Source organism: Tachysurus fulvidraco, chromosome 13 (genome assembly GCF_022655615.1).
Source record: "Tachysurus fulvidraco isolate hzauxx_2018 chromosome 13, HZAU_PFXX_2.0, whole genome shotgun sequence".
Classification (NCBI taxonomy): Eukaryota; Metazoa; Chordata; class Actinopteri; order Siluriformes; family Bagridae; genus Tachysurus; species Tachysurus fulvidraco.
The window spans coordinates 27,685,176-27,690,175 of NC_062530.1; the positions used below are offsets into that span (position 1 = coordinate 27,685,176).

The 5,000-nt window shown below is 45.0% G+C and overlaps 2 protein-coding genes and 1 long non-coding RNA gene across 10 annotated transcripts in view; 2 read left to right on the forward strand and 1 right to left on the reverse strand.

The window, feature by feature from the left end:
• The window catches only part of LOC113657299, a 1,727,325-nt gene that overhangs the window by 399,641 nt on the left and 1,322,684 nt on the right, over window positions 1–5,000 (forward strand). The window lies entirely within an intron of this gene.
• The window catches only part of LOC125146171, a 1,103,650-nt gene that overhangs the window by 226,175 nt on the left and 872,475 nt on the right, over window positions 1–5,000 (reverse strand). The window lies entirely within an intron of this gene.
• sema6dl (sema domain, transmembrane domain (TM), and cytoplasmic domain, (semaphorin) 6D, like) overlaps window positions 1–5,000 on the forward strand; it is a 27,183-nt gene that overhangs the window by 2,946 nt on the left and 19,237 nt on the right. The gene's annotated exons all lie outside the window — the stretch shown is intronic.

Here is a 5,000-nt window from a genome sequence, read left to right on the forward strand (position 1 = left end):
TGTGTGTGCGTGTGCGCGCGTGTGTGTGTGTGCGCGTGTGTGTGCTTGTGTGTGTGTGTGTGTGTGTGTGTGTGTGTGTGTGTGTGTTATGAAGAAGATTCTTGATAGTATCAGTTGAATTTACATTTACAGCATTTAGCAGACACACTTATCCAGAGTGACTTACAAATGAGTAACTGAGGGTTAAGGGCCTTGCTCAGGGGCCCAGCAGTGGCAGCTTGGTGGACCTGGGGTTCGAACCCATGACCTTCGGTTCAGTAGCCCAACACCTTAACCACTGAGCATCCCTGTTGTTGTGAGATAAAATAAAACAGTTTTTTTTAGAGTAAATTAGAGTGGCAGGCGTGTTAATTCTCTGTCAGCAAAATCAAGTGTACAACACACACACACACACACACACACACACACAACACAACACACACAACATACACACAACACATACACAACACACACACACAACACACACACACACACAACACACACACACAACACACACATACACACTCTCTCTCTCTCACACACACACACACACACACACACTCTCTCTCTCTCTCACACACACACACACACACACACACACACACACACACACACACACACACACACACACACACAGACTTTAGAATAAAGCAGCTGTTTCTCTCACACACTCGTCCCACAGGAGGATGAACTATGGAGATGATGTTGAAATACTCACACTGGAGCTGTTCTAATGCATCAGTCTGAATAAATATCAGCTTATATGATGTATATCACAGGATGTGTGTGTGTGTGTGTGTGTGTGTGAGAGAGAGAGAGAGAGAGAGAGAGAGAGAGAGAGAGAGAGTGTGTGTGTGTGTGTGAGAGAGAGAGAGGGAGAGTGTGTGTGTTTGTGTGTGTGTGTGTGTGTTGTGTTTGCGAGAGAGATCGAGAGCGAGAGATAGAGTTTGTTTGTGTGTTTTTTTTTCCGCGGCGCGCGCGCTTGTGTTTGTCGTGTGCGCGCCGCGCGCGCGCGGCGCGCGCGGCGCGCCGTTCTGTGTTTGTTTTTGTGGCGCGCTCGCGCGCGCGGGCGACCTCGCGCCGCGCGCGTGTGTGTTGTGTGGTGGGTTTGTGCCGGCGCGCGCGCGCTCGCGCGCGCGCGCCGGCGCGCGCGGTGTGTGTAGTGTGCTGATGATCGACTGCGGCTGCCCGTTTCTGCTGGTTGTGCCCCCCCCGTCTGGCTGCTCTTTTTCTTCTTCTGTCCTGTACCCTGTTTTACTTTTCCTTCTTCCTTTACCCCGATTCAACTTTCTTCTTCCCCCTGTTATCATCCTCTCCTTTTTTTTTGTCTCTGTTATGTATTGTTTTCCTCTCTTGTTTATTGTTTTCCTTTATCTTTTCTTTCCTTCTTTTCTCTTTCCATCCTTATTTCCTTCCTATTATGCTTTGTTCCACCCCCTTCTCTTCTTTGCTGCGGTCTCCTTTTCCACCCTTATTATCCCTCCATCGGCTGGTCTGCTTTTCCTTTGCTTTTTTCTCTCCCCCCCTGAGTGTGCGTTCTTATTCATGTCTGTTTTTTTTATCAATCATTGTTTTATTTTTCGGATAGGTTTTTTTTTGTGTTGATTGTGTGTTAATTTTTTTTTTTATTTTTTTTTTTTTATTTGTTTTCGGATGTTATTTTAATTGTTGATTTCTCTTTTTTTTATTTATTTTGTTTTATTGATTTTTTTGTTTAGTGTGCTTTTTTGTTTGTTGTTTTATTTTTTAAATTTTGTTTTTTTGTTTTGTTTTTTTTTTTTTTGTTTGGTTGTTTGAGTATTTTTTCTCATTTTTTTATTTTGTTTGATTTAGTATATTTTTATTTTTTTTTTTTGTTTTTTTTTTTTTGTTTTTTGCTGTTTTTCTTGTGGTTTTAATGCTTATTGTTTTTATTGTGTGCTCTGTGTGTGTGTGTGTATGTGTGTGTGTGGTGTGTCGTTTGTGTTTGTGTGTTGTTGCTTGTGTTTGTGTGTGTTTTTGTTTGTGTGTTTGTGTGTTGCTTTTGCTTTTGTTCTCTTTTTTGCTTTTGTTTTCTATCTTTGTGTTTTTGTTTTTGTTTTTTTTTTGTTGTTTTTGTAGTTTATTTGTTTGTTTTTGTTTGATTGTTTGTTTTTTTACATATCTTTCCTTTACGCATTGTGCATAATACTAATCACAATACACCCCGCATCCTATCAGCTTCTCTCTCAATACATTAAACACACACCTGACCTTTACACTCCTTTCCTCCTGTTGTGTTAAGTTTTGTTCCTTATCTGTTGCTGCTCAACTTGAACACACTCATATGTATGCTACAATAACAACATCCTCATCCTCAACATCCTCATCCTCAACATCCTCATCCTCAACATCCTCATCCTCATTCTCAACATCCTCATCCTCAACATCCTCATCCTCAACATCCTCAACATCCTCATCCTCAACATCCTCAACATCCTCATCCTCAACATCCTCATCCTCAACATCCTCAACATCCTCATCCTCAACATCCTCATCCTCAACATCCTCATCCTCATCCTCAACATCCTCATCCTCAACATCCTCATCCTCAACATCCTCATCTTGAATTTTAATACTTATTTCTAGGACACAGGGACATTCTGTTTATGTTCCAGCTGTTTTCATTATTAAGGATGAAGATCATTATTAGAACAGAAGGTTCTGAGGAGAACCCTGGGCTTCTGGCAGCTTATTTACAGACTGTTTTATTTAATATCACATGGGGAATAAAACATGACTGGTTTCCCAAAACACTGTACTTGATGGTTTTTAAATGATTATATTAAACAAAGAGGAGAACCTCGAAGTATTCCTTCCACCGTCCGAGGATGTCCCCAGTCGAAGTCAGCAGATTCCCACTCCCACTGTAAACAGTGTGAGCAGGCCACTGCTTCCCCCTCCTGAGGCGCCGGACGGTTTGCCAGAGTTTCTTCGAGGCCAACTGATAGTCCTTCTCCATGGCCTCACCGAACTCCTCCCAGACCTGAGTTTTTGCCTCCGTAACCACCCGGGGGTAAGCACCGGGGGTGGATGAGATCCACCCTGAGTACCTTAAGTCTCTGGATGTTGTTGGGCTGTCTTGGTTGACACACCTCTGCAACATCGCGTGGCGGTTGGGGACAGTGCCTCTGGACTGGCAGACTCGGGTGGTGGTCCCTCTGTTTAAGAAGGGGGACCGGAGGGTGTGTTCCAACTACTGGGGATCACACTCCTCAGCCTCCCCGGAAAAGTCTATGCCAGGGTACTGGAGAGGAGAATTCGGCCGATAGTCGAACCTCGGATTCAGGAGGAACAATGCAGGTTTCGTCCTGGTCGTGGAACACTGGACCATCTCTATACCCTCACCAGGTTGCTGGAGGGTTCATGGGAGTTTGCCCAATCAGTCCACATGTGCTTTGTGGATCTGGAGAAGGCATTTGACTGTGTCCCTCGTGATGACCTGTGGGGGGTGCTCTGGGAGTATGGGGTCCGTGGCCCTCTACTAAGGTTGTCCGGTCCCTATATGACCGGAGCAGGAGTTTGGTTCGCATTGTCGCAAGTCAGACTTGTTCCCAGTGCATGTTGGACTCTGGCAGGGCTGCCCTTTGTTACCGGTCCTGTTCATTATTTATATGGACAGGATTTCTAGGAGCAGTCGGGGGCTGGAGCGAGTCCGGTTTGGGGACCACAGGATTTCGTCTCTGCTTTTTGCAGATGTTGTCCTGTTGGCTTCTTCAAATCAGCACCTCCAAGTCCGAGGCCATGGTTCTCAGCCGGAAAAGGGTGGCTTGCCCCCTTCAGGTTGGTGGAGAGCTCCTGCCTCAAGTGGAGGAGTTTAAGTATCTTGGGGTCTCGTTCACGAGTGAGGGAAAGATGGAGCGGGAGATCGACAGGCGGATCGGTGTATCTTCTGCAGTGATGCGGTTGATATATCGATCTGTTGTGGTGAAGAAAGAGCTGAGCCATAAGGCGAAGCCCTCTATTTACCGGTCGATCTACGTTCCTACCCTCACCTATGGTCATTTCCAACCGGGAGGAGGCCCCGGGGAAGACCTAGGACACGCTGGAGGGACTATGTCTCTCGGCTGGCCTGGGAACCCCTCGGTATTCCCCCGGAAGAGCTGGAGGAAGTGTCTGGGGAGAGGGACGTCTGGGTGTCCATGCTCAGACTGCTGCCCCCGTGACCTGGCCCCGGATAAGCTGTAGAAAATGGATGGATGGATATTAAACAAAATGATAAATGTAAATTAATAATAATAATAATAATAATAATAATAATAATAATAATAATAATAAATATGTTGGTGATGTTTAGATCATGTTTCTGCTGTTTAATGAACAGACAGCAGAAATAACCCAGCAGGTGTAAGATGTCATGGTGTAATATATACAGACTGAACTGGCACATGGACATTAGCTCAGGTTTTAATACCCTTGGTATAAATACTGATGTTTCTTTAACATGTTTAACTCTGAGGCTCTCAGGTTGGGTCAGTGATATAAAATAAAATAAAATTAGACCATTTTGTCAAGTCAGCAGCTCGCTAAAAGCCTGCATGCTAATCAGAGAATTCTGCTGAAGGTTGCACAGGTCACTCAGATCAATAACTACAGATCAATGAGACTCATCAATCAGGGTGGGGCTAAGTGTGAGTGACAGCTTCTAATTGGTGGTGGAATGAGATGGCAGAAGTGGCTGTGTGTGTGTGTGTGTGTGTGTGTGTGTGTGTGTGTGTGTGTGTGTGTGTGTGTGTGTGTGTGTGTGTGTGTGTGTGTGTGTGTGTGTGTGTGTGTGTGTGTGTGTGTGTGTGTGTGGGGGGCTACAAACTTTAGATGACCTTCTGACGTCTGACTTTTGTTGATCAGTTCTGGTGTTGTCGTCCTCATGAATATTCATATTCACACTTATTAATATGTGCATTAACAGATGTGTGCAAGTCACTGGCAAAAGATCTCTGTGTGTGTGTGTGTGTGTGTGTGTATTGGGACGTGGTAGTCTAGTGGTTATGGGTTTGAACCCC